The sequence below is a fragment of the Oncorhynchus gorbuscha genome, unplaced genomic scaffold (assembly GCF_021184085.1).
Source record: "Oncorhynchus gorbuscha isolate QuinsamMale2020 ecotype Even-year unplaced genomic scaffold, OgorEven_v1.0 Un_scaffold_1143, whole genome shotgun sequence".
Taxonomy (NCBI): domain Eukaryota; kingdom Metazoa; phylum Chordata; class Actinopteri; order Salmoniformes; family Salmonidae; genus Oncorhynchus; species Oncorhynchus gorbuscha.
In genome coordinates this window covers 21,870-40,000 of record NW_025746011.1, presented here as the reverse complement: position 1 = coordinate 40,000, position 18,131 = coordinate 21,870, and the positions used below count along the sequence as shown (strand labels likewise).

The window sequence follows — 18,131 nt, the reverse complement described above, 5'->3', positions numbered from 1 at the left end:
CCTTAGGGAGGGTGGAGAGTTAGTTTCCCCTTAGGGAGGGTGGAGAGTTAGTTTCCCCTTAGCGAGGGTGGAGAGTTAGTTTCCCCTTAGCGAGGGTGGAGAGTTAGTTTCCCCTTAGCGAGGGTGGAGAGTTAGTTTCCCCTTAGCGAGGGTGGAGAGTTAGTTTCCCCTTAGCGAGGGTGGAGAGTTAGTTTCCCCTTAGCGAGGGTGGAGAGTTAGTTTCCCCTTAGCGAGGGTGGAGAGTTAGTTTCCCCTTAGCGAGGGTGGAGAGTTAGTTTCCCCTTAGCGAGGGTGGAGAGTTAGTTTCCCCTTAGCGAGGGTGGAGAGTTAGTTTCCCCTTAGCGAGGGTGGAGAGTTAGTTTCCCCTTAGCGAGGGTGGAGAGTTAGTTTCCCCTTAGCGAGGGTGGAGAGTTAGTTTCCCCTTAGCGAGGGTGGAGAGTTAGTTTCCCCTTAGCGAGGGTGGAGAGTTAGTTTCCCTTAGCGATGGTGGATATTTAGTTTCCCCTTAGCGAGGGTGGAGAGTTAGTTTCCCTTAGTGAGGGTGGAGAGTTAGTTTCCCCTTAGCGAGGGTGGAGAGTTAGTTTCCCTTAGCGAGGGTGGAGAGTTAGTTTCCCCTTAGCGAGGGTGGAGAGTTAGTTTCCCCTTAGCGAGGGTGGAGAGTTAGTTTCCCCTTAGCGAGGGTGGAGAGTTAGTTTCCCCTTAGCGAGGGTGGAGAGTTAGTTTCCCCTTAGCGAGGGTGGAGAGTTAGTTTCCCCTTAGCGATGGTGGATATTTAGTTTCCCCTTAGCGAGGGTGGAGAGTTAGTTTCCCCTTAGTGAGGGTGGAGAGTTAGTTTCCCCTTAGCGAGGGTGGAGAGTTAGTTTCCCCTTAGTGAGGGTGGAGAGTTAGTTTTAGAGATGAACTGTAAAGAAGTTAAAGTGGCTTTATTCGTATCCTAAAGGCCCAGCAGGCTGCAGAACCCATGCTATTGACAGTGGCATTTTAAAGCATGAAGAGCCAAGCCTGCACAGCCTGCACGGTAAACGCACCACGTACAGAGAAAAAGCCAGACAGAGACGGAGGTTAACACCGTTACAAGCCTCCTGTCATAAGGGCTGTTTTAGGGACAACGAGGGTCACACAGCTGATCTATAAATATCTGCAACGCAGAGAGAGAGAGAGAGAGACAATCAGAGAGACTATGGCATCAGTTCTAATGCAACCCATTGACCACGAACCTGTTATGCTTCCCGCGTCTCAAATGCCAGCCTATTCCTTCTGTAAGTGCCCTACTTTAGACCATAACAGCCGTCGGCAGCCATACTCTGCCTTGTTCCCTTCGGTCTGTGTTGTGTTGGGTCTGTGTTGTGTTGGGTCTGTGTTGGGTTGGGTCTGTGTTGGGTCTGTGTTGGGTCTGTGTTGTGTCTGTGTTGTGTTGGGTCTGTGTTGGGTCTGTGTTGTGTTGGGTCTGTGTTGGGTCTGTGTTGTGTTGGGTCTGTGTTGTGTCTGTGTTGGGTCTGTGTTGGGTCTGTGTTGGGTCTGTGTTGGGTCTGTGTTGGGTCTGTGTTGGGTCTGTGTTGTGTTGGGTCTGTGTTGGGTCTGTGTTGGGTCTGTGTTGGGTTGGGTCTGTGTTGTGTTGGGTCTGTGTTGTGTTGGGTCTGTGTTGTGTTGGGTCTGTGCTGTGTTGGGTCTGTGTTGTGTTGGGTCTGTGTTGGGTCTGTGTTGTGTTGGGTCTGTGTTGTGTTGGGTCTGTGTTGTGTTGGGTCTGTGTTGTGTTGGGTCTGTGTTGTGTTGGGTCTGTGTTGGGTTTGTGTTGTGTTGTGTCTGTGTTGGGTCTGTGTTGGGTCTGTGTTGTGTTGGGTCTGTGTTGGGTTGGGTCTGTGTTGGGTCTGTGTTGTGTTGGGTCTGTGTTGGGTTGGGTCTGTGTTGGGTCTGTGTTGGGTCTGTGTTGGGTTGGGTCTGTGTTGGGTTGGGTCTGTGTTGTGTTGGGTCTGTGTTGGGTTGGGTCTGTGTTGGGTTGGGTCTGTGTTGGGTTGGGTCTGTGTTGGGTCTGTGTTGGGTCTGTGTTGGGTCTGTGTTGGGTCTGTGTTGGGTCTGTGTTGGGTCTGTGTTGTGTTGGGTCTGTGTTGTGTTGGGTCGTCTCCTGGTCGTCGAGACAACAGTTTTGTCAGACACACACACATAGGCACAGGACTCAGAAGTGATCTATGCTGACCTCTGTTGAGACTCGTCTTTAAAATACACCCCACTGTTTTCAGATCCTGCAACAAGAGGAATCGTACCATCTGCCTCACAAATTAACCCATGTCCCCTATATAGTGCACTAACTTTGACCAGAATAGACCACTAAATGGAGAATAAGGTATCATTTTGTACGAAGAATATAGCTTCCTCCCCCAGTCCCCATTGCAGAGGAGGGCTTGAGAACAGCTCCTTACTGAAACATTACCCACCGTGCAGACCCAGCATGGAACACCAAACAGCAGGGACCAGGGTTTAGTTACCAGGCTCTAACAGCAGGGACCAGGGTTTAGTTATCAGGCTCTAACAGCAGCGACCAGGGTTTAGTTACCAGGCTCTAACAGCAGCGACCAGGGTTTAGTTACCAGGCTCTAACAGCAGCGACCAGGGTTTAGTTACCAGGCTCTAACAGCAGGGACCAGGGTTTAGTTACCAGGCTCTAACAGCAGGGACCAGGGTTTAGTTATCAGGCTCTAACAGCAGGGTTTAGTTACCAGGCTCTAACAGCAGGGACCAGGGTTTAGTTATCAGGCTCTAACAGCAGGGACCAGGGTTTAGTTACCAGGCTCTAACAGCAGGGACCAGGGTTTAGTTATCAGGCTCTAACAGCAGGGACCAGGGTTTAGTTATCAGGCTCTAACAGCAGGGTTTAGTTATCAGGCTCTAACAGCAGGGACCAGGGTTTAGTTATCAGGCTCTAACAGCAGGGACCAGGGTTTAGTTACCAGGCTCTAACAGCAGGGACCAGGGTTTAGTTACCAGGCTCTAACAGCAGGGACCAGGGTTTAGTTATCAGGCTCTAACAGCAGGGTTTAGTTACCAGGCTCTAACAGCAGGGACCAGGGTTTAGTTATCAGGCTCTAACAGCAGGGACCAGGGTTTAGTTATCAGGCTCTAACAGCAGGGTTTAGTTACCAGGCTCTAACAGCAGGGACCAGGGTTTAGTTATCAGGCTCTAACAGCAGGGACCAGGGTTTAGTTACCAGGCTCTAACAGCAGGGTTTAGTTACCAGGCTCTAACAGCAGGGACCAGGGTTTAGTTATCAGGCTCTAACAGCAGGGACCAGGGTTTAGTTATCAGGCTCTAACAGCAGGGTTTAGTTACCAGGCTCTAACAGCAGGGACCAGGGTTTAGTTACCAGGCTCTAACAGCAGGGACCAGGGTTTAGTTATCAGGCTCTAACAGCAGGGACCAGGGTTTAGTATTCAGGCTCTAACAGCAGGGACCAGGGTTTAGTTATCAGGCTCTAACAGAAGGGACCAGGGTTTAGTTATCAGGCTCTAACAGCAGGGACCAGGGTTTAGTTACCAGGCTCTAACAGCAGGGACCAGGGTTTAGTTATCAGGCTCTAACAGCAGGGACCAGGGTTTAGTTACCAGGCTCTAACAGCAGGGACCAGGGTTTAGTTATCAGGCTCTAACAGCAGGGTTTAGTTATCAGGCTCTAACAGCAGGGACCAGAGTTTAGTTATCAGGCTCTAACAGCAGGGTTTAGTTACCAGGCTCTAACAGCAGGGACCAGGGTTTAGTTACCAGGCTCTAACAGCAGGGACCAGGGTTTAGTTATCAGGCTCTAACAGCAGGGACCAGGGTTTAGTTACTAGGCTCTAACAGCAGGGTTTAGTTTGAAAGACACCACTGTCCCAGGCACAACAAACAGAAAATAGTCAATCGTAGAACGCACGCACGCACGCACGCGCACACACACACACACACACACACACACACACACACACACACACACACACACACACACACACACACACACACACACACACACACACACACACACACACACACACACACACACACACACACACACACACACACACACACACACACACACACACACACACACACACACACACACACAGAGAGAGAGGACATGTCATGTGTTTTCTCACCTATGAAGAGGTTCCACTCAGGATCTAGGTCAGCCTGGTTCGCCAGACAGCCTCTCATCACATTATGGCAGTAGTTATGACAGGGCTTCAGCCCAGGCAGGCCCCTGCAGTACGGACAGTACAGCATCTTAGTCAGGGCCCTGATGCAGGCGGGGGCCACATTCACCTTGGGGGAGAGAGAAACATGTTGGAGATAAATGACTTATGTTGCCTTGTCATGTCTACCAGGCGAGAGGATCACCTCTCACACAGTATCTGGGTTAAGGATAGTACCAGGCTAGAGGATCACCTCTCACACAGTATCTGGGTTAAGGATAGTACCAGGCTAGAGGATCACCTCTCACACAGTATCTGGGTTAAGGATAGTACCAGGCTAGACGATCACCTCTCACACAGTATCTGGGTTAAGGATAGTACCAGGCTAGAGGATCACCTCTCACACAGTATTTGGGTTAAGGATAGTACCAGGCTAGAGGATCACCTCTCACACAGTATCTGGGTCAAGGATAGTACCAGGCTAGAGGATCACCTCTCACACAGTATCTGGGTTAAGGATAGTACCAGGCTAGAGGATCACCTCTCACACAGTATCTGGGTTAAGGATAGTACTGAGGTCAGAGGGGAGAGGTAGTCATGGTGATGGGAAGACCAGGGCCTGGGAGATGGGCTGAGGTCAGAGGGGAGAGGTAGTCATGGTGATGGGAAGACCAGGGCCTGGGAGATGGGCTGAGGTCAGAGGGGAGAGGTACCCATGGTGATGGGAAGACCAGGGCCTGGGAGATGGGCTGAGGTCAGAGGGGAGAGGTAGTCATGGTGATGGGAAGACCAGGGCCTGGGAGATGGGCTGAGGTCAGAGGGGAGAGGTAGTCATGGTGATGGGAAGACCAGGGCCTGGGAGATGGGCTGAGGTCAGAGGGGAGAGGTAGTCATGGTGATGGGAAGACCAGGGCCTGGGAGATGGGCTGAAGGCTGAGGTCAGAGGGGAGAGGTAGTCATGGTGATGGGAAGACCAGGGCCTGGGAGATGGGCTGAGGTCAGAGGGGAGAGGTAGTCATGGTGATGGGAAGACCAGGGCCTGGGAGATGGGCTGAGGTCAGAGGGGAGAGGTAGTCATGGTGATGGGAAGACCAGGGCCTGGGAGATGGGCTGAGGTCAGAGGGGAGAGGTAGTCATGGTGATGGGAAGACCAGGGCCTGGGAGATGGGCTGAGGTCAGAGGGGAGAGGTATTCATGTTGACGGGAAGAGAAGGATCTGTGTGTGATGGGTAATTTACAGGAAGCGTACAGAAACCTCAGGCCACGGTCTTGGGTTGTGATATGCCCCAAATGGCACCGATTCCCTACTTAGTGCACTATAGGGCCTATAAATCTCTGGTCAAAGGTAATGCACCATAAAGGCAAGAGAGCACCATTTGGGAGGCGGTCATTGGGAGGACCAAGGGAGTGATTCAAACGACCTCAGCCAGAACTGAGGAGGAGGGATATCCAAGCTGACAGAGTTGACTCCTCAGAGAAACTAGTTCCCTAACAACAATAACACATAACAGTCGCCAGACTCTCACGCTCCACTGATCCTGCTGCAGACAGAGATACGAGACACAGACAACTCTATATATCTCTTAGAGACAGACAGACTTCTGTGGAGTACAGTTAGATAGAGATACGAGACACAGACAACTCTATATATCTCTTAGAGACAGACAGACTTCTGTGGAGTACAGTTAGATAGAGATACAACACTCAGGCAACTCTATACAGTGGGGCAAAACAGTATTTAGTCAGCCACCAGTTGTGCAAGTTCTTCCACTTAAAAAGATGAGAGAGGCCTGTAATTTTCATCATAGGTACACTTCAACTATGACAGACAAAATGAGAAAAAAATTCCAGAAAATCACATTGTAGGATTTTTAATGAATTTATTTGCAAAATATGGTGGAAAATAAGTATTTGGTCTATAACAAAAGTTTATCTCAATACTTTGTTATATACCCTTTGTTGGCAATGACAGAGGTCAAACGTTTTCTGTAAGTCTTCACAAGGTTTTCACACACTGTTGCTGGTATTTTGGCCCATTCCTCCATGCAGATCTCCTCTAGAGCAGTGATGTTTTGGGGCTGTTGCTGGGCAACACGGACTTTCAACTCCCTCCAAAGATGTTCTATGGGGTTGAGATCTGGAGACTGGCTAGGCCACCCTAGGACCTTGAAATGCTTCTTACGAAGCCACTCCATCGTTGCCCGGGCAGTGTGTTTGGGATCATTGTCATGCTGAAAGACCCAGCCACGTTTCATCTTCAATGCCCTTGCTGATGGAAGGAGGTTTTCACTCAAAATCTCACGATACATGGCCCCATTCATTCTTTCCTTTACACGGATCAGTCGTCCTGGTCCCTTTGCAGAAAAACAGCCCCAAAGCATGATGTTTCCACCCCCATGCTTCACAGTAGGTATGGTGTTCTTTGGATGCAACTCAGCATTCTTTGTCCTCCAAACATGACAAGTTGAGTTTTTACCAAAAAGTTATATTTTGGTTTCATCTGACCGTATGACATTCTCCCAATCTTCTTCTGGATCATCCAAATGCTCTCTAGCAAACTTCAGACGGGCCTGGACATGTACTGGCTTAAGCAGAGGGACACGTCTGGCACTGCAGGATTTGAGTCCCTGGCGGCGTAGTGTGTTACTGATGGTAGGCTTTGTTACTTTGGTACCAGCTCTCTGCAGGTCATTCACTAGGTCCCGCTGTGTGGTTCTGGGATTTTTGCTCACCGTTCTTGTGATCATTTTGACCCCACGGGGTGAGATCTTGCGTGGAGCCCCAGATCGAGGGAGATTATCAGTGGTCTTGTATGTCTTCCATTTCCTAATAATTGCTCCCACAGTTGATTTCTTCAAACCAAGCTGCTTACCTATTGCAGATTCAGTATTCCCAGCCTGGTGCAGGTCTACAATTTTGTTTCTGGTGACCTTTGACAGCTCTTTGGTCTTGGCCATAGTGGAGTTTGGAGTGTGACTGTTTGAGGTTGTGGACAGGTGTATTTTATACTGATAACAAGTTCAAACAGTTGCCATTAATACAGGTAGCCTCCAATATTTATGCTGCAGTAGTTTGTGTCGGGGGGCTAGGGTCAGTTTGTTATATCTGGAGTACTTCTCCTGTCCTATTCGGTGTCCTGTGTGAATCTAAGTGTGCGTTCTCCAATTCTCTCCTTTCTTTCTCTCTCTCGGAGGACCTGAGCCCTAGAACCATGCCCCAGGACTACCTGGCATGAGGACTCCTTGCTGTCCCCAGTCCACCTGGCCGTGCTGCTGCTCCAGTTTCAACTGACCTGAGCCCTAGGACCACGCCTCAGGACTACCTGACATGATGGCTCCTTGCTGTCCCCAGTCCACCTGACTGTGCTGCTGCTCCAGTTTCAACTGTTCTGCCTTATTATTATTCGACCATGCTGGTCATTTATGAACATTTGAACATCTTGGCCATGTTCTGTTATAATCTCCACCCGGCACAGCCAGAAGAGGACTGGCCACCCCACATAGCCTGGTTCCTCTCTAGGTTTCTTCCTAGGTTTTGGCCTTTCTAGGGAGTTTTTCCTAGCCACTGTGCTTCTACACCTGCATTGCTTGCTGTTTGGGGTTTTAGGCTGGGTTTCTGTACAGCACTTTGAGATATCAGCTGATGTACGAAGGGCTATATAAATACATTTGATTTGATTTGATTTGAGGTAACGAGTGGAGAGCAGAGAGCCACTTAAAGAAGAAGTTACAGGTCTGTGAGACCAGAAATCTTGCTTGTTTGTAGGTGACCAAATACTTATTTTCCACCATAATTTGCAAATAAATTCATAAAAAATCCTACAATGTGATTTTCTGGATTTTTTTCTCATTTTGTCTGTCACAGTTGAAGTGTACCTATGATGAAAATTACAGGCCTCCCTCATCTTTTTAAGTGGGAGAACTTGCACAATTGGTGGCTGACTAAATACTTTTTTGCTCCACTCTATATATCTCAGAGAGAAACAGACTTCTGTGGAGTAGTTAGAGAGAGAAACAGACTTCTGTAGAGTAGTTAGAGAGAGAAACAGACTTCTGTGGAGTAGTTAGAGAGAGAAACAGACTTCTGTAGAGTAGTTAGAGAGAGAAACAGACTTCTGTAGAGTAGTTAGAGAGAGAAACAGACTTCTGTAGAGTAGTTAGAGAGAGAAATAGACTTCTGTAGAGTAGTTAGAGAGAGAAACAGACTTCTGTAGAGTAGTTAGAGAGAGAAATAGACTCCTGTAGAGTAGTTAGAGAGAGAAATAGACTCCTGTAGAGTTGTTAGAGAGAGAAACAGACTCCTGTAGAGTAGTTAGAGAGAGAAACAGACTCCTGTAGAGTAGTTAGAGAGAGAAACAGACTCCTGTAGAGTAGTTAGAGAGAGAAATAGACTCCTGTAGAGTTGTTAGAGAGAGAAACAGACTCCTGTAGAGTAGTTAGAGAGAGAAACAGACTCCTGTAGAGTAGTTAGAGAGAGAAACAGACTCCTGTAGAGTAGTTTAGAGTAGTGTGTGTGTGTGTGTGTGTGTGTGTGTGTGTGTGTGTGTGTGTGTGTGTGTGTGTGTGTGTGTGTGTGTGTGTGTGTGTGTGTGTGTGTGTGTGTGTGTGTGTGTGTGTGTGTGTGTGTGTGTGTGTGTGGTGTGTGCCTGTGGTGTGGTGTGTGTAGGGTTAGTGGAGTAGTTAGAGAGAGAAACAGACTCCTGTAGAGTAGTTAGATAGAGAAACAGACTCCTGTAGAGTAGTTAGAGAGAGAAACAGACTTCTGTAGAGTAGTTTAGAGTAGTGTGTGTGTGTGTGTGCCTGTGGTGTGGTGTGGTGTGTGTTGGGTTAGTAGAGTAGTTAGAGAGAGAAACAGACTCCTGTAGAGTAGTTAGAGAGAGAAACAGACTTCTGTAGAGTAGTTAGAGAGAGAAATAGACTCCTGTAGAGTAGTTTAGAGTAGTGTGTGTGTGTGTGTGTGGTGTGTGTGCCTGTGGTGTGGTGTGGTGTGTGTTGGGTTAGTAGAGTAGTTAGAGAGAGAAACAGACTCCTGTAGAGTAGTTAGAGAGAGAAACAGACTCCTGTAGAGTAGTTAGAGAGAGAAACAGACTCCTGTAGAGTAGTTAGAGAGAGAAACAGACTTCTGTGGAGTAGTTAGAGAGAGAAACAGACTTCTGTAGAGTAGTTAGAGAGAGAAACAGACTTCTGTGGAGTAGTTAGAGAGAGAAATAGACTCCTGTAGAGTAGTTTAGAGTAGTGTGTGTGTGTGTGTGTGGTGTGTGTGCTTGTGGTGTGGTGTGTGTAGGGTTAGTGGAGTAGTTAGAGAGAGAAACAGACTCCTGTAGAGTAGTTTAGAGTAGTGTGTGTGTGTGTGTGTGGTGTGTGTGCCTGTGGTGTGGTGTGTGTAGGGTTAGTGGAGTAGTTAGAGAGAGAAACAGACTCCTGTAGAGTAGTTTAGAGTAGTGTGTGTGTGTGTGGTGTGTGTGCCTGTGGTGTGGTGTGTGTTGGGTTAGTGGAGTAGTTAGAGAGAGAAACAGACTCCTGTAGAGTAGTTTAGAGTAGTGTGTGTGTGTGTGGTGTGTGTGCCTGTGGTGTGGTGTGTGTTGGGTTAGTGGAGTAGTTAGAGAGAGAAACAGACTCCTGTAGAGTAGTTTAGAGTAGTGTGTGTGTGTGTGTGTGTGTGTGGTGTGTGTGCCTGTGGTGTGGTGTGGTGTGGTTGGGTTAGTGGAGTAGTTAGAGAGAAACAGACTCCTGTAGAGTAGTTTAGAGTAGTGTGTGCCTGTGGTGTGGTGTGGTGTGTGTTGGGTTAGTGGAGTAGTTAGAGAGAGAAATAGACTCCTGTAGAGTAGTTTAGAGTAGTGTGTGTGTGTGGTGTGGTGTGTGTTGGGTTAGTGGAGTAGTTAGAGAGAGAAACAGACTCCTGTAGAGTAGTTTAGAGTAGTGTGTGTGTGTGTGTGGTGTGGTTGGGTTAGTGGAGTAGTTAGAGAGAGAAACAGACTCCTGTAGAGTAGTTTAGAGTAGTGTGTGTGCCTGTGGTGTGTGTTGGGTTAGTGGAGTAGTTAGAGAGAGAAACAGACTCCTGTAGAGTAGTTTAGAGTAGTGTGTGTGCCTGTGGTGTGGTGTGGTGTGGTTAGTGGAGTAGTTAGAGAGAGAAACAGACTCCTGTAGAGTAGTTTAGAGTAGTGTGTGTGGTGTGGTTGGGTTAGTGGAGTAGTTAGAGAGAGAAACAGACTCCTGTAGAGTAGTTTAGAGTAGTGTGTGTGGTGTGGTTGGGTTAGTGGAGTAGTTAGAGAGAGAAACAGACTCCTGTAGAGTAGTTTAGAGTAGTGTGTGTGCCTGTGGTGTGGTGTGGTGTGGTTAGTGGAGTAGTTAGAGAGAGAAACAGACTCCTGTAGAGTAGTTTAGAGTAGTGTGTGTGGTGTGGTTGGGTTAGTGGAGTAGTTAGAGAGAGAAACAGACTCCTGTAGAGTAGTTTAGAGTAGTGTGTGTGGTGTGGTTGGGTTAGTGGAGTAGTTAGAGAGAGAAACCATAGCAACATCAGATCTGTGTGTGTGGTGTGTGCCTGTGGTGTGGTTGGGTTAGTGGAGTAGTTAGAGAGAGAAACCATAGCAACATCAGATCTGTGTGTGTGGTGTGTGCCTGTGGTGTGGTTGGGTTAGTGGAGTAGTTAGAGAGAGAAACCATAGCAACATCAGATCTGTGTGTGTGGTGTGTGCCTGTGGTGTGTGTTGGGTTAGTGGAGTAGTTAGAGAGAGAAACAGACTCCTGTAGAGTAGTTTAGAGTAGTGTGTGTGCCTGTGGTGTGGTTGGGTTAGTGGAGTAGTTAGAGAGAGAAATAGACTCCTGTAGAGTAGTTTAGAGTAGTGTGTGTGTGTGTGTGTGGTGTGGTTGGGTTAGTGGAGTAGTTAGAGAGAGAAATAGACTCCTGTAGAGTAGTTTAGAGTAGTGTGTGTGTGTGTGTGTGGTGTGTGTGCCTGTGGTGTGGTGTGTGTAGGGTTAGTGGAGTAGTTAGAGAGAGAAACAGACTCCTGTAGAGTAGTTTAGAGTAGTGTGTGTGTGTGTGTGTGGTGTGTGTGCCTGTGGTGTGGTGTGTGGGGTTAGTGGAGTAGTTAGAGAGAAAACAGACTCCTGTAGAGTAGTTTAGAGTAGTGTGTGTGTGTGTGGTGTGTGTGCCTGTGGTGTGGTGTGTGTTGGGTTAGTGGAGTAGTTAGAGAGAGAAACAGACTCCTGTAGAGTAGTTTAGAGTAGTGTGTGTGTGTGTGGTGTGTGTGCCTGTGGTGTGGTGTGTGTTGGGTTAGTGGAGTAGTTAGAGAGAGAAACAGACTCCTGTAGAGTAGTTTAGAGTAGTGTGTGTGTGTGTGTGTGTGTGTGGTGTGTGTGCCTGTGGTGTGGTGTGGTGTGGTTGGGTTAGTGGAGTAGTTAGAGAGAGAAACAGACTCCTGTAGAGTAGTTTAGAGTAGTGTGTGCCTGTGGTGTGGTGTGGTGTGTGTTGGGTTAGTGGAGTAGTTAGAGAGAGAAATAGACTCCTGTAGAGTAGTTTAGAGTAGTGTGTGTGTGTGGTGTGGTGTGTGTTGGGTTAGTGGAGTAGTTAGAGAGAGAAACAGACTCCTGTAGAGTAGTTTAGAGTAGTGTGTGTGTGTGGTGTGGTGTGGTTGGGTTAGTGGAGTAGTTAGAGAGAGAAACAGACTCCTGTAGAGTAGTTTAGAGTAGTGTGTGTGCCTGTGGTGTGTGTTGGGTTAGTGGAGTAGTTAGAGAGAAAACAGACTCCTGTAGAGTAGTTTAGAGTAGTGTGTGTGCCTGTGGTGTGGTGTGGTGTGGTTAGTGGAGTAGTTAGAGAGAGAAACAGACTCCTGTAGAGTAGTTTAGAGTAGTGTGTGTGGTGTGGTTGGGTTAGTGGAGTAGTTAGAGAGAGAAACAGACTCCTGTAGAGTAGTTTAGAGTAGTGTGTGTGGTGTGGTTGGGTTAGTGGAGTAGTTAGAGAGAGAAACAGACTCCTGTAGAGTAGTTTAGAGTAGTGTGTGTGCCTGTGGTGTGGTGTGGTGTGGTTAGTGGAGTAGTTAGAGAGAGAAACAGACTCCTGTAGAGTAGTTTAGAGTAGTGTGTGTGGTGTGGTTGGGTTAGTGGAGTAGTTAGAGAGAGAAACAGACTCCTGTAGAGTAGTTTAGAGTAGTGTGTGTGGTGTGGTTGGGTTAGTGGAGTAGTTAGAGAGAGAAACCATAGCAACATCAGATCTGTGTGTGTGGTGTGTGCCTGTGGTGTGGTTGGGTTAGTGGAGTAGTTAGAGAGAGAAACCATAGCAACATCAGATCTGTGTGTGTGGTGTGTGCCTGTGGTGTGTGTTGGGTTAGTGGAGTAGTTAGAGAGAGAAACAGACTCCTGTAGAGTAGTTTAGAGTAGTGTGTGTGTGTGTGTGTGTGGTGTGTGTGCCTGTGGTGTGGTGTGGTGTGGTTGGGTTAGTGGAGTAGTTAGAGAGAGAAACAGACTCCTGTAGAGTAGTTTAGAGTAGTGTGTGTGGTGTGGTTGGGTTAGTGGAGTAGTTAGAGAGAGAAACCATAGCAACATCAGATCTGTGTGTGTGGTGTGTGCCTGTGGTGTGGTTGGGTTAGTGGAGTAGTTAGAGAGAGAAACCATAGCAACATCAGATCTGTGTGTGTGGTGTGTGCCTGTGGTGTGGTTGGGTTAGTGGAGTAGTTAGAGAGAGAAACCATAGCAACATCAGATCTGTGTGTGTGGTGTGTGCCTGTGGTGTGTGTTGGGTTAGTGGAGTAGTTAGAGAGAGAAACAGACTCCTGTAGAGTAGTTTAGAGTAGTGTGTGTGTGTGTGTGTGGTGTGTGTGCCTGTGGTGTGGTGTGGTGTGGTTGGGTTAGTGGAGTAGTTAGAGAGAGAAACAGACTCCTGTAGAGTAGTTTAGAGTAGTGTGTGCCTGTGGTGTGGTGTGGTGTGTGTTGGGTTAGTGGAGTAGTTAGAGAGAGAAATAGACTCCTGTAGAGTAGTTTAGAGTAGTGTGTGTGTGTGGTGTGGTGTGTGTTGGGTTAGTGGAGTAGTTAGAGAGAGAAACAGACTCCTGTAGAGTAGTTTAGAGTAGTGTGTGTGTGTGGTGTGGTGTGGTTGGGTTAGTGGAGTAGTTAGAGAGAGAAACAGACTCCTGTAGAGTAGTTTAGAGTAGTGTGTGTGCCTGTGGTGTGTGTTGGGTTAGTGGAGTAGTTAGAGAGAGAAACAGACTCCTGTAGAGTAGTTTAGAGTAGTTTGTGTGCCTGTGGTGTGGTGTGGTGTGGTTAGTGGAGTAGTTAGAGAGAGAAACAGACTCCTGTAGAGTAGTTTAGAGTAGTGTGTGTGGTGTGGTTGGGTTAGTGGAGTAGTTAGAGAGAGAAACAGACTCCTGTAGAGTAGTTTAGAGTAGTGTGTGTGGTGTGGTTGGGTTAGTGGAGTAGTTAGAGAGAGAAACAGACTCCTGTAGAGTAGTTTAGAGTAGTGTGTGTGCCTGTGGTGTGGTGTGGTGTGGTTAGTGGAGTAGTTAGAGAGAGAAACAGACTCCTGTAGAGTAGTTTAGAGTAGTGTGTGTGGTGTGGTTGGGTTAGTGGAGTAGTTAGAGAGAGAAACAGACTCCTGTAGAGTAGTTTAGAGTAGTGTGTGTGGTGTGGTTGGGTTAGTGGAGTAGTTAGAGAGAGAAACCATAGCAACATCAGATCTGTGTGTGTGGTGTGTGCCTGTGGTGTGGTTGGGTTAGTGGAGTAGTTAGAGAGAAAACCATAGCAACATCAGATCTGTGTGTGTGGTGTGTGCCTGTGGTGTGGTTGGGTTAGTGGAGTAGTTAGAGAGAGAAACCATAGCAACATCAGATCTGTGTGTGTGGTGTGTGCCTGTGGTGTGTGTTGGGTTAGTGGAGTAGTTAGAGAGAGAAACAGACTCCTGTAGAGTAGTTTAGAGTAGTGTGTGTGCCTGTGGTGTGGTTGGGTTAGTGGAGTAGTTAGAGAGAGAAATAGACTCCTGTAGAGTAGTTTAGAGTAGTGTGTGTGTGTGTGTGTGGTGTGGTTGGGTTAGTGGAGTAGTTAGAGAGAGAAATAGACTCCTGTAGAGTAGTTTAGAGTAGTGTGTGTGTGTGTGTGTGGTGTGTGTGCCTGTGGTGTGGTGTGTGTAGGGTTAGTGGAGTAGTTAGAGAGAAAACAGACTCCTGTAGAGTAGTTTAGAGTAGTGTGTGTGTGTGTGTGTGTGTGGTGTGTGTGCCTGTGGTGTGGTGTGTGTAGGGTTAGTGGAGTAGTTAGAGAGAGAAACAGACTCCTGTAGAGTAGTTTAGAGTAGTGTGTGTGTGTGTGGTGTGTGTGCCTGTGGTGTGGTGTGTGTTGGGTTAGTGGAGTAGTTAGAGAGAGAAACAGACTCCTGTAGAGTAGTTTAGAGTAGTGTGTGTGTGTGTGTGTGTGTGTGCCTGTGGTGTGGTGTGTGTTGGGTTAGTGGAGTAGTTAGAGAGAAAACAGACTCCTGTAGAGTAGTTTAGAGTAGTGTGTGTGTGTGTGTGTGTGTGTGTGTGTGTGTGCCTGTGGTGTGGTGTGGTGTGGTTGGGTTAGTGGAGTAGTTAGAGAGAGAAACAGACTCCTGTAGAGTAGTTTAGAGTAGTGTGTGTGCCTGTGGTGTGGTGTGGTGTGGTTAGTGGAGTAGTTAGAGAGAGAAACAGACTCCTGTAGAGTAGTTTAGAGTAGTGTGTGTGGTGTGGTTGGGTTAGTGGAGTAGTTAGAGAGAGAAACAGACTCCTGTAGAGTAGTTTAGAGTAGTGTGTGTGGTGTGGTTGGGTTAGTGGAGTAGTTAGAGAGAGAAACCATAGCAACATCAGATCTGTGTGTGTGGTGTGTGCCTGTGGTGTGGTTGGGTTAGTGGAGTAGTTAGAGAGAGAAACCATAGCAACATCAGATCTGTGTGTGTGGTGTGTGCCTGTGGTGTGGTTGGGTTAGTGGAGTAGTTAGAGAGAGAAACCATAGCAACATCAGATCTGTGTGTGTGGTGTGTGCCTGTGGTGTGTGTTGGGTTAGTGGAGTAGTTAGAGAGAGAAACAGACTCCTGTAGAGTAGTTTAGAGTAGTGTGTGTGTGTGTGTGTGTGGTGTGTGTGCCTGTGGTGTGGTGTGGTGTGGTTGGATTAGTGGAGTAGTTAGAGAGAGAAACAGACTCCTGTAGAGTAGTTTAGAGTAGTGTGTGTGGTGTGGTTGGGTTAGTGGAGTAGTTAGAGAGAGAAACCATAGCAACATCAGATCTGTGTGTGTGGTGTGTGCCTGTGGTGTGGTTGGGTTAGTGGAGTAGTTAGAGAGAGAAACCATAGCAACATCAGATCTGTGTGTGTGGTGTGTGCCTGTGGTGTGGTTGGGTTAGTGGAGTAGTTAGAGAGAGAAACCATAGCAACATCAGATCTGTGTGTGTGGTGTGTGCCTGTGGTGTGTGTTGGGTTAGTGGAGTAGTTAGAGAGAGAAACAGACTCCTGTAGAGTAGTTTAGAGTAGTGTGTGTGTGTGTGTGTGTGGTGTGTGTGCCTGTGGTGTGGTGTGGTGTGGTTGGGTTAGTGGAGTAGTTAGAGAGAGAAACAGACTCCTGTAGAGTAGTTTAGAGTAGTGTGTGCCTGTGGTGTGGTGTGGTGTGTGTTGGGTTAGTGGAGTAGTTAGAGAGAGAAATAGACTCCTGTAGAGTAGTTTAGAGTAGTGTGTGTGTGTGGTGTGGTGTGTGTTGGGTTAGTGGAGTAGTTAGAGAGAGAAACAGACTCCTGTAGAGTAGTTTAGAGTAGTGTGTGTGTGTGGTGTGGTGTGGTTGGGTTAGTGGAGTAGTTAGAGAGAGAAACAGACTCCTGTAGAGTAGTTTAGAGTAGTGTGTGTGCCTGTGGTGTGTGTTGGGTTAGTGGAGTAGTTAGAGAGAGAAACAGACTCCTGTAGAGTAGTTTAGAGTAGTTTGTGTGCCTGTGGTGTGGTGTGGTGTGGTTAGTGGAGTAGTTAGAGAGAGAAACAGACTCCTGTAGAGTAGTTTAGAGTAGTGTGTGTGGTGTGGTTGGGTTAGTGGAGTAGTTAGAGAGAGAAACAGACTCCTGTAGAGTAGTTTAGAGTAGTGTGTGTGGTGTGGTTGGGTTAGTGGAGTAGTTAGAGAGAGAAACAGACTCCTGTAGAGTAGTTTAGAGTAGTGTGTGTGCCTGTGGTGTGGTGTGGTGTGGTTAGTGGAGTAGTTAGAGAGAGAAACAGACTCCTGTAGAGTAGTTTAGAGTAGTGTGTGTGCCTGTGGTGTGGTGTGGTGTGGTTAGTGGAGTAGTTAGAGAGAGAAACAGACTCCTGTAGAGTAGTTTAGAGTAGTGTGTGTGGTGTGGTTGGGTTAGTGGAGTAGTTAGAGAGAGAAACAGACTCCTGTAGAGTAGTTTAGAGTAGTGTGTGTGGTGTGGTTGGGTTAGTGGAGTAGTTAGAGAGAGAAACCATAGCAACATCAGATCTGTGTGTGTGGTGTGTGCCTGTGGTGTGGTTGGGTTAGTGGAGTAGTTAGAGAGAGAAACCATAGCAACATCAGATCTGTGTGTGTGGTGTGTGCCTGTGGTGTGGTTGGGTTAGTGGAGTAGTTAGAGAGAGAAACCATAGCAACATCAGATCTGTGTGTGTGGTGTGTGCCTGTGGTGTGTGTTGGGTTAGTGGAGTAGTTAGAGAGAGAAACAGACTCCTGTAGAGTAGTTTAGAGTAGTGTGTGTGCCTGTGGTGTGGTTGGGTTAGTGGAGTAGTTAGAGAGAGAAATAGACTCCTGTAGAGTAGTTTAGAGTAGTGTGTGTGTGTGTGTGTGGTGTGGTTGGGTTAGTGGAGTAGTTAGAGAGAGAAAATAGACTCCTGTAGAGTAGTTTAGAGTAGTGTGTGTGTGTGTGTGTGGTGTGTGTGCCTGTGGTGTGGTGTGTGTAGAGTTAGTGGAGTAGTTAGAGAGAGAAACAGACTCCTGTAGAGTAGTTTAGAGTAGTGTGTGTGTGTGTGTGTGGTGTGTGTGCCTGTGGTGTGGTGTGTGTAGGGTTAGTGGAGTAGTTAGAGAGAGAAACAGACTCCTGTAGAGTAGTTTAGAGTAGTGTGTGTGTGTGTGGTGTGTGTGCCTGTGGTGTGGTGTGTGTTGGGTTAGTGGAGTAGTTAGAGAGAGAAACAGACTCCTGTAGAGTAGTTTAGAGTAGTGTGTGTGTGTGTGGTGTGTGTGCCTGTGGTGTGGTGTGTGTTGGGTTAGTGGAGTAGTTAGAGAGAGAAACAGACTCCTGTAGAGTAGTTTAGAGTAGTGTGTGTGTGTGTGTGTGTGTGTGGTGTGTGTGCCTGTGGTGTGGTGTGGTGTGGTTGGGTTAGTGGAGTAGTTAGAGAGAGAAACAGACTCCTGTAGAGTAGTTTAGAGTAGTGTGTGCCTGTGGTGTGGTGTGGTGTGTGTTGGGTTAGTGGAGTAGTTAGAGAGAGAAATAGACTCCTGTAGAGTAGTTTAGAGTAGTGTGTGTGGTGTGGTGTGTGTTGGGTTAGTGGAGTAGTTAGAGAGAGAAACAGACTCCTGTAGAGTAGTTTAGAGTAGTGTGTGTGTGTGGTGTGGTGTGGTTGGGTTAGTGGAGTAGTTAGAGAGAGAAACAGACTCCTGTAGAGTAGTTTAGAGTAGTGTGTGTGCCTGTGGTGTGTGTTGGGTTAGTGGAGTAGTTAGAGAGAGAAACAGACTCCTGTAGAGTAGTTTAGAGTAGTGTGTGTGCCTGTGGTGTGGTGTGGTGTGGTTAGTGGAGTAGTTAGAGAGAGAAACAGACTCCTGTAGAGTAGTTTAGAGTAGTGTGTGTGGTGTGGTTGGGTTAGTGGAGTAGTTAGAGAGAGAAACAGACTCCTGTAGAGTAGTTTAGAGTAGTGTGTGTGGTGTGGTTGGGTTAGTGGAGTAGTTAGAGAGAGAAACAGACTCCTGTAGAGTAGTTTAGAGTAGTGTGTGTGGTGTGGTTGGGTTAGTGGAGTAGTTAGAGAGAGAAACCATAGCAACATCAGATCTGTGTGTGTG

The 18,131-nt window shown here is 47.5% G+C and overlaps 1 pseudogene; it reads right to left on the bottom strand.

Annotated features, from left to right (window-relative positions):
• LOC124021615 overlaps positions 1–4,290 on the bottom strand; it is a 160,403-nt pseudogene extending 156,113 nt beyond the window's left edge.
• Positions 4,291–18,131: the final 13,841 nt, after the last annotated feature.